Source organism: Rosa rugosa, chromosome 1 (assembly GCF_958449725.1).
Source record: "Rosa rugosa chromosome 1, drRosRugo1.1, whole genome shotgun sequence".
In the NCBI taxonomy this organism is placed as follows: domain Eukaryota; kingdom Viridiplantae; phylum Streptophyta; class Magnoliopsida; order Rosales; family Rosaceae; genus Rosa; species Rosa rugosa.
In genome coordinates this window covers 40,125,697-40,136,215 of record NC_084820.1, presented here as the reverse complement: position 1 = coordinate 40,136,215, position 10,519 = coordinate 40,125,697, and the positions used below count along the sequence as shown (strand labels likewise).

At 39.4% G+C, this 10,519-nt stretch overlaps 2 long non-coding RNA genes across 2 annotated transcripts; both read left to right on the top strand.

Annotated features, from left to right (window-relative positions):
• Positions 1-281: 281 nt before the first annotated feature.
• On the top strand, positions 282-2,439 carry LOC133737304 (uncharacterized). Its single transcript, XR_009859825.1, has 3 exons — positions 282-679; positions 1,137-1,237; positions 2,209-2,439. It is a non-coding gene; the product is annotated as an uncharacterized LOC133737304 (long non-coding RNA).
• Positions 2,440-7,069: 4,630 nt separating this feature from the next.
• Positions 7,070-9,227, top strand: LOC133737299 (uncharacterized). Its single transcript, XR_009859824.1, has 3 exons — positions 7,070-7,467; positions 7,925-8,025; positions 8,997-9,227. It is a non-coding gene; the product is annotated as an uncharacterized LOC133737299 (long non-coding RNA).
• The last annotated feature ends 1,292 nt before the right edge of the window (positions 9,228-10,519 follow it).

Genomic DNA, 10,519 nt, shown 5'->3' with positions numbered 1-10,519 from the left:
GAGCGAGTATGAGGCTCGGAGGAATTGTGGAATTAGTTCGAACGATTAATTTTCGAAAAACGAACGTTATTTAGGGGGTCTCAAAAAGTGACTTTTTATACATTGGGAATTTGGGAAAACTTCCTTCATGAAAGTTGTAGAGGACATTAAACCGAGTGCGTGCATATGTGGTACGTAAAAATCGGAGTTCGTATGCGAAAGTTATAAGCGAAATATGAAAGTTACTATTTTTGGTAGATTGGTATAAATTTGAAATGTTACTGTAGCCACGTAACTTTTCTTTCTTTTCTCTCTCCTTCCCCCGTGCTCTCTCAGTTTCTCTCTTCTGCAACTCTCTCTTTCTCTCTTCTGCAACCTCCTCTTTCACCACCTCTAGACCACCAAATGGCGAGCTGCGAGCATCGATAGACTCGTCTCTTCCTCCTTATCACGCATGTGGGAGTTGTTTACGACGATTTGGCCGGAAATGTGGAGATCGAAGCCAACATTTTTACTGTAGCAAATTAGTCAACGCCGATTTCCGGCCACCTCCAGTCATAAACCCAGGTCCATTAGAAGCGCCTTAAGCCGCTCTTCATGCTCGCCAAGTCTCATAACCCAGATCGAAGCATGGAGGAAGAAAGCATAATTGGAAAATTTCACTGTACATCGGAGTGCTTAATTGTTCGGCTACTTCAAGGTATTTTCTGACTTTGTCACAGTTGAGAAAGTGATTGGAAATGTTGAGATGATGCTGTGGATGAAATTTGGTGGCCAGAGGAGGTGTTGGCCGCCACATGAACAGTGTTTGTCGCATGAATAGTGCGGTGTATGAGCAGTGATTATATTATGTTTTTTTTTAGCTAGTTAAATCCTATAATTTTTGTAGAGGTTGAATATGTCAATTTAGTTGGAATTGGAGAAGTTTTCAATTGATTATGAATTTCTGGGAATTAGGGTTTCGATTATCGATTTACGAGAATCCGACCGTCGGATATCTCTTGGTTCTGACTTGGAACCTTTAAGATAACGAATTGGTATTAGATGTAAGATTTGGGTGGAATTTGAGAAGTAATGGAGATAGGGATTTTCGGGTTTCGTTTAGGTTCGTATTTATTTTATCGGATTGCCGTTTACGGAAATATAATTGTGTACAGGGCAATGTTGCGAGCTACGGCTAGATGAAGGAACTCGTTTTCGTGGTCGCCAACCAGTATTATTTATATTTGGCTTTTAGAAGACGCAGCGGGAATTAGAGGTGAGTAAACCTCACGTGGTTCATATTACGAACCGAATAAATTTAATTACCTTATTTTGTCGTAATTGCGTGAAAATATTTATGGAATAAATATTTGTTTTAAAATCATATGGACTTGATCAACTACGGTCCATGGGTAAGTAAAATGATTTTTACGATACAAATGAATTTCTCGGTTTTATTGCATGTGAACTATAGTTGGTATTAGTGATTATCCCTGAGCGGATAATTACGTATATATATATTTACGTGATTATATGTGAATGGTGTGACATTGAAGAGTGTGGAAATTGGGATGATTAAATTATTATGAATTGACATGTGACTTACCATATTTATATGTGATGAACATGATTGATGAGTTCTTGTTAATATTCATGATTTACATTGGAGGATGTATAGAGTTAGAGAATGTAAGGTTCTGAGGATGAGGTGTCCGAAGTTCGACGGTTAAGGATAACCGGAGTGTTTGTGTGCTGAGGACGGGGATGTCCAAGGTGCGACGGTTTATTATTAACCGAAGTTGTGTGCTGAGGACGGGGATGTCCAAAGCGCGACGGTTTATTATTAACCGAAGTATATGGTGCTGAGGACGGGGATGTCCAAAGCGCGACGGTTATAGTGTTAACCGAAGTATTTTTGCCGTTGCTTGACCCTAGGCCAAGGTGTCAGAGGTAACGAGGCAGTTAGAGCTCTAACGTGTTATTGGGATGGACCAGAGTGGTGTTATGTGGGTTGGGTGTTTGCAGGACCAGTGTGGTGTATTGTGATTTGAGGATTGTGAAAATGTATTCCTTGTGGTTTTCCATGAGTGGTTTGATGTCTCTTTGCAGACGTAATACTGTTGAATTTTACTTGAATTGTAATTTAATAAATCAACAGTTCTTTCTTGTTTACTCATACGAGCTTTGCAAAAAGCTTACCGGGTTTTGTGTTGTTGCAATTCCCGGTACACTATTCAAACGGTGTAGCGGGTAATCCTACAGGACAGGAGAATCAGGAAGGTGATCGAGCTGTGTAGAGTAGCTGCTTGTGATACTCTGATTTTATGTTGTGAGGTTCGTTATGCTCGTTTAGAGTTTTACAATTTTACTTTGTAAGAGGGAATTGTAATAATTAACTCGAAGTTTACCGATTTGGAAATTTTGTGTAAGTGGTGGAGTTGTTTCTGAGAAAAGAATTCAGAACGTTTATTTGTTTAAGTTGTTTAATTCATGTTTCGGATTTTGAATGTGTTATTCAAAATTCGGGGCGTGACAGTTTGGTATCAGAGCGTAAGGTACATATTTGGTGATAATCAATACTTCCCGAGTGATGGCCCGTCTGCAGCGGATCCCCATCATATACTATTCGGTATTGGTATAATCATTGGGTATGTCTTAGTATGGGGTCTAGACAGCGTGTATGTCTGTAGGACGGTAGAGTTGTCTTCTAAGTTCGTATTAGAATAAGTTTAGTTTCCGCAGGTTGTAATCTTCGAGGAATAGAGACCTCTAGATTCAACTCTGATGAGTCGGTGAGATTTGTTTTATGGAAGTGAGGTCCTTTTGGATGTTGAAGTGTTTGGTTGAAGGCATGATGTTGACCTATGCACGTACCTAGTGTGGATACGAGTATGAATTGTTATAAATTTTGTCTTCTTAAGTTGGACGTACAGATGTTTGGATGGGATGTACGTATCAAGGATTAAATATCTTGTTTTGTAATGAGATGTCCTTGTGGAGTTTGTTAGTAGGGTTGAGGTTAGGGAAGAAATTTTTGTGGTTACTTCTTCCTTGTGCTTGTAAGTTGTTAAGCAGGGTTTAAGGTGCGAGACAATAATTTTATTTTGTGCTCGATGGTTAGAGATGAGAGACCATTGTTTTGGGTTGTCGTTGAGTACAGAATCAGGATTGTTGGTAGAATTGGAATTAGTAGTAGTTTTGATGATTCGGAATTTGAATTGAGTTCGCGAGATGTGTCTTATATACGTGGTTGATGTTGCTTGCATCATTTTGGAACGATACGTTACGATTCACAAGGAAAACTGGATTTGAAATTTATTCATTTGAACACCATGGGTTGATGACCTGACCGTGACTTGTGAATATAGTTTTGTTCAAGTGAATGAAATTGAATTTTGTGGCCTTTGTGTGGTGAACTAGTTTTCTTAAGTTTTGGATCGTAGTATGGAGATGGACTGCAGTGAATTTGAAGTTGTTGTGTGTTTTAAGTTTAAGTAGGCGGGACACTTAAAGTTTTGCAATGGAGTTGATTTTGGTGTAATTAATTGGGAGAGTTTGAATCAGTTCTTGTGAATGATGTTGGATGAGAGTGTGTGCCTTTGGTGATTGATTTTAAGTGATATAGTTAAACGCAATTTCAGATATTGATTTTAGTGACTTTGTTAGGTATCCATAGTGGTTCAAGTGAATTACTATGTGATATGGAGTTTGATTCGATTTCTGAATCGCTAAATGTTAGGGATTGAATTGTGGTGAGTTTTTGTTGAAGCGATTGATAGATGGAATTATCGAGATTCTATAAGAGTTGTAAGAGTAACTCTAAAGACGTGGGTTTTTCCTAGCTAACTCAGGAAGTGTTTAGCTTTATTAATCCCTAATTCTAGCGACGAAAGTATTGTGTTTGGTTTGACTCAGAGGATACTAGCTTGACCTCTGTGTGACTTAATTGATTGCTAGGTTGAATGATTGTTTGTGATAAATCATTTTGAAAGATGTGTGCAGCAGAGTTCTCGATGGTTTTGAAAAGAGTATTGAGTGACCAAGGTTCGATCCTTGGTGTTGTTGTTGGTTAAACAAAAAGAAAAGAAAACATGCACACAATCTTATTGATTTTATATTACAAAAAGGGAAACGAGGACTATGCTATACTAAGCCTAGTCAGCAGCTCCGGATGGGTTGAGGCTGAGCTCAAGAGAAACGTTTGAGCCACTGTGGTAACCGCCTGAGCCACCAGAATAGTAACCAAATGCGCTACCTTCCTCGGAAGTAGTCTTCGGGTTACCAAAGACGTCCTTGCCGTGCACGGGGAACAGAGGAAGAGTTTCAACCTCCTGGTGATCTCCTCCTCGTTGTTGCAGGGATGTTTGTCCTCCTGTTGTGCCAAAAGAGTTGTACTGGTATTAGTGTTGAAGTGTGAGGAAGAATATGAAACAAAATTTAAATCAAGAAATCCTTCATTACCAGTAGAATCGGTGGAACCAAAGTTGAGATTAATGGATCTACCATCATCAGTAGAACTAGTGGACCCAAAATTGATGTCAATGGATCCACCAGTTGGCCCAAAATTGATGTCGATGGATCCACCAGCACCAGTAGAACCAGTGGACCCAAAATTGAGATCGATGGATCCACCAGTACCAGGAGAACTAGTTCCCATGGGCACTTGAGCAGCCTGATTGCACCTCTTCATCTGCTTCTCTCGAGCCCTGACGTTCTGGAACCAAAAATAAATGTTCTTACCCTCAACATATCCATACTGGTTCAGCTGGAGACAGATCTCGTGAATGTGCTCTGTAGTTGGGCACTTAATTCCCTTGTCGTAGTAAAGATCCTTGAGGATCCTTATCTGATCTGGAGTAGGAACCCACCTGGCACGGCTTCGCCAGAAATCTGTGTTGGCACTACTCCCGGCTGCTTGGTTGTTTCCTCCATCCTCGATTTGTTGCTGGGTTTGTAGCTCCATTAGTTGCAGAGTTCGTGGTTCCATGGTGATGAGTTGAGAGGAAGTGTAAATTGAAGAACGAAGTTGTTGAGTGTTGGTGGGAGATTGACCTTAGAAGGATTAAGGTCGATGAAGGGGTGTTGGAGATCTGAAAGTTCAGAGGAAAGAAGAGATCGAATCTTCAAATGGAAGAAAAGATCTGAGAAAGAAGGATTGAAGATTTGGAGGAAAAGATTGAAGATCTGAGAGTGAAAAACTGGGGATTTGAGAAGAGAAAGGCTGATGAGTTGAGAGAGAAAGGCTTGAGCTCGGAAGAAAATTTCTTTTCCTTTGGAGTGAACAGTCGCGTCTCCAGAATGCACCTATTTATAGAACAAGGTGAGCAGATCTCCACCGTTGGATGAACGATCTCAAAATTTGAATCCACGTGTTGGATTAAAGTCGCCCCGAAACCCGGAAAAGCTGTTGGCGCGTGTTGAGCGTGTAAGGGGACAGGCCGAATCTCGAGACGCTGTGGCAGACAGCTTTCGCCGAAAGAGATCTGCTTTCCGTAAATCACGGAAGCGACGTGTCGTGGCACGTGGAGTGTACCGACAGTTTGTTTTTATTCTATCGCTTATGATAGAATAAATAAAAGTAGTTGCATGGATAGTAACGAGAGCAGCTGGTGCTCTAGTGGTTGAAGAGCAAGGCTCTTGTACAAGAGGTCAGGGGTTCGAACCTTGCCTCTCATTTATTTTTTATTATGTTCGCCTATGACATAATAAGTATAACATTTGTACACATTATATTAAGCACAGCTTGTGCTCCAGTGGTTGGGGACAAAAGTTTCGTGCCGCAGGTTGAGGTTTCGAACCTTGCCTCCCCCGTTATTTTATTTATGTCGCTTATGACATAATAAATATAACACGTGAGCATATATTAATGAGAGCAGCTCTTGCTTCAGTGGTTGGAAGCAAAACCCTTGTGTTTGGGGTCTGGAGTTCGAACCTTACCTCCTACAAATATTTTTTTGGATCTCGTATATGCTCGATATACAAACGTATATACGGTATGTACGGTATGCATATGTATATACGGTCTGTACGGTATTCATACATATATACGGTCAGTATGATATACATATGGTATGTACGGTATGTATACGTATGTAAAGTCGATACGGTATACCTACGGTATGTACAATTTCATACCGTAGCCGAGCTGAAAGTTGGTGGGCCGATTGGTAGGCCCAAATAGTAAGCCCAAATAGTAAGCCCAATTGTTCGGCCCGAATGGTAGGCCCAAATGTTAAACCCAAATTAGTTCGGGCCGGTTCGAAATGTGGATGGTTCGGTTTCTTCGGCCCAATTGGCCAGCCCTAATGCTTAGCCAAGGATTGAGCAAGCCCAAGTCATCGTCACTGGGTGACATATTTTATTGGCGTGCTTTTGGGGATGATTTGTTTTGAGTGATGCTAATTGAGTAGCGAAACGCTTTGTGGGAGTGTTTACTGTGCTTGTATGCCAGTACAGGGTGAAGATCTATGTGAGGATCTATGAGATAATCTCTGTGAAGATCTAAGTGATGATCTATGTGATGATCCATGTGATGATTTTGTGTAATTGATGTGGAGTGATGTTGAGCAGTTGTGTTGTGAGTTTACGTTTGTGATGAAAGGATTTAGTGGCCATAGGAATGTATTTTTATACAAAGGGCTGAGGCTTTGTAGATTACTACAGATTTGGAAAAGATGGAGATTCTATAGTTAGGTCAACCATAATCGAGAGGAATTGACTTACGCTTAAATTTCGGGACGAAATTTCTTTAAGGAGGGTAGATTGTAATACCCCGAAAAATCCAAATTAAATTCTGTGGATTTTTAGAAATGATTTCACGATAGTGGGAGCGAGTATGAGGCTCGGAGGAATTGTGGAATTAGTTCGAACGATTAATTTTCGAAAAACGAACGTTATTTAGGGGGTCTCAAAAAGTGACTTTTTATACATTGGGAATTTGGGAAAACTTCCTTCATGAAAGTTGTAGAGGACATTAAACCGAGTGCGTGCATATGTGGTACGTAAAAATCGGAGTTCGTATGCGAAAGTTATAAGCGAAATATGAAAGTTACTATTTTTGGTAGATTGGTATAAATTTGAAATGTTACTGTAGCCACGTAACTTTTCTTTCTTTTCTCTCTCCTTCCCCCGTGCTCTCTCAGTTTCTCTCTTCTGCAACTCTCTCTTTCTCTCTTCTGCAACCTCCTCTTTCACCACCTCTAGACCACCAAATGGCGAGCTGCGAGCATCGATAGACTCGTCTCTTCCTCCTTATCACGCATGTGGGAGTTGTTTACGACGATTTGGCCGGAAATGTGGAGATCGAAGCCAACATTTTTACTGTAGCAAATTAGTCAACGCCGATTTCCGGCCACCTCCAGTCATAAACCCAGGTCCATTAGAAGCGCCTTAAGCCGCTCTTCATGCTCGCCAAGTCTCATAACCCAGATCGAAGCATGGAGGAAGAAAGCATAATTGGAAAATTTCACTGTACATCGGAGTGCTTAATTGTTCGGCTACTTCAAGGTATTTTCTGACTTTGTCACAGTTGAGAAAGTGATTGGAAATGTTGAGATGATGCTGTGGATGAAATTTGGTGGCCAGAGGAGGTGTTGGCCGCCACATGAACAGTGTTTGTCGCATGAATAGTGCGGTGTATGAGCAGTGATTATATTATGTTTTTTTTTAGCTAGTTAAATCCTATAATTTTTGTAGAGGTTGAATATGTCAATTTAGTTGGAATTGGAGAAGTTTTCAATTGATTATGAATTTCTGGGAATTAGGGTTTCGATTATCGATTTACGAGAATCCGACCGTCGGATATCTCTTGGTTCTGACTTGGAACCTTTAAGATAACGAATTGGTATTAGATGTAAGATTTGGGTGGAATTTGAGAAGTAATGGAGATAGGGATTTTCGGGTTTCGTTTAGGTTCGTATTTATTTTATCGGATTGCCGTTTACGGAAATATAATTGTGTACAGGGCAATGTTGCGAGCTACGGCTAGATGAAGGAACTCGTTTTCGTGGTCGCCAACCAGTATTATTTATATTTGGCTTTTAGAAGACGCAGCGGGAATTAGAGGTGAGTAAACCTCACGTGGTTCATATTACGAACCGAATAAATTTAATTACCTTATTTTGTCGTAATTGCGTGAAAATATTTATGGAATAAATATTTGTTTTAAAATCATATGGACTTGATCAACTACGGTCCATGGGTAAGTAAAATGATTTTTACGATACAAATGAATTTCTCGGTTTTATTGCATGTGAACTATAGTTGGTATTAGTGATTATCCCTGAGCGGATAATTACGTATATATATATTTACGTGATTATATGTGAATGGTGTGACATTGAAGAGTGTGGAAATTGGGATGATTAAATTATTATGAATTGACATGTGACTTACCATATTTATATGTGATGAACATGATTGATGAGTTCTTGTTAATATTCATGATTTACATTGGAGGATGTATAGAGTTAGAGAATGTAAGGTTCTGAGGATGAGGTGTCCGAAGTTCGACGGTTAAGGATAACCGGAGTGTTTGTGTGCTGAGGACGGGGATGTCCAAGGTGCGACGGTTTATTATTAACCGAAGTTGTGTGCTGAGGACGGGGATGTCCAAAGCGCGACGGTTTATTATTAACCGAAGTATATGGTGCTGAGGACGGGGATGTCCAAAGCGCGACGGTTATAGTGTTAACCGAAGTATTTTTGCCGTTGCTTGACCCTAGGCCAAGGTGTCAGAGGTAACGAGGCAGTTAGAGCTCTAACGTGTTATTGGGATGGACCAGAGTGGTGTTATGTGGGTTGGGTGTTTGCAGGACCAGTGTGGTGTATTGTGATTTGAGGATTGTGAAAATGTATTCCTTGTGGTTTTCCATGAGTGGTTTGATGTCTCTTTGCAGACGTAATACTGTTGAATTTTACTTGAATTGTAATTTAATAAATCAACAGTTCTTTCTTGTTTACTCATACGAGCTTTGCAAAAAGCTTACCGGGTTTTGTGTTGTTGCAATTCCCGGTACACTATTCAAACGGTGTAGCGGGTAATCCTACAGGACAGGAGAATCAGGAAGGTGATCGAGCTGTGTAGAGTAGCTGCTTGTGATACTCTGATTTTATGTTGTGAGGTTCGTTATGCTCGTTTAGAGTTTTACAATTTTACTTTGTAAGAGGGAATTGTAATAATTAACTCGAAGTTTACCGATTTGGAAATTTTGTGTAAGTGGTGGAGTTGTTTCTGAGAAAAGAATTCAGAACGTTTATTTGTTTAAGTTGTTTAATTCATGTTTCGGATTTTGAATGTGTTATTCAAAATTCGGGGCGTGACACTTAACAGACAGTCTCTACATAGATGTAGCCACTGCTAAATGATGATCTTGAACTGATCTGTGTGATCAAAGAAGATGCAACTCATGTATTTGTCCAAGCTGAAGTGAGTGGTTCGTTATGAAATCATCAACAATATAGGCATTAATTTTTGAATAGTATCTTAATTTGAACAAGCATGGACAATTGAATCTTGTTTCTTTCTTTGGCCTACGAACTCTTTTCTTTTATTCATGTTCTCTTCTCTTCTTTTCCCTTGAGCAGAACAAACCAACTGCAATGAAGCGACTCACCCTGTTGTGCATGTACTTAACCTCTTGTAGTCGTTTCTAACATTAAACCCCATGGCCTTTGCATAAGCATTGTAAAAGAACTCAACTTCCTCCACAGTCTTAAACTCCTGCTCTTTAAGATCTTCTGTAGACAACTTATCATACCGAACTCCCTTTCATTGCATTTCATTACAGTCACTTCCATTTATCGAACTTTCGGACACCAAACTAATATTAGACATTGAAGGTTCATACGATCTATCCATGTCTGAAACAAAGAAAATATTACCTAAATATTAACAAACCACAATCAATTGACATTATGTTTGGTCTAATTTTCTAGCCTATACCATTATGCAAGAGTAATCTACTATAACCTATCTAAACCATTATGCTCTTGCTGCCAACTGAGGTTCTCTACTTTTAATAACATATCACAGATATCAAATACTACATGTAAATATAAGCACACCACACAAAAGTCTACGCTTTCATCTTCATGTTATTTATACCTTTGATTGGGAAAACTAAGTAAAAAGATGCAGTTTAGAGGACTTGATGCATTGTTAACATGTAACTTAATTCTTCTAATTGGTATCATGATTGTCTACATTTCAATCCATCCATGAGAAAAAATTACATTGTAAAAACCACGAACAAGATCTGATCATGAGATCAAAGCTAAAGGATTGTCCTTTCTTGAATTTATAATATGTTAGTGCTTGTTTAGAAATTCAGTTGAAGATAAAGCTTTTGCTACATTAGTCATGCCTTAGTTCAAAATGCAGTAAATCTCATCCATTCAATGTATAAATATCTAAAACTGAATTACTTCATTCTAAATCTTCAAAATGTGGTAGAGGCTAGCATAAACCTCGGGCCACACCGGTGGAATAAAGGAAAAATGAAGCTCAAACCTGCTTTACATTCTAACATTTTCATTAGGCTACTACTACCTATAGCTT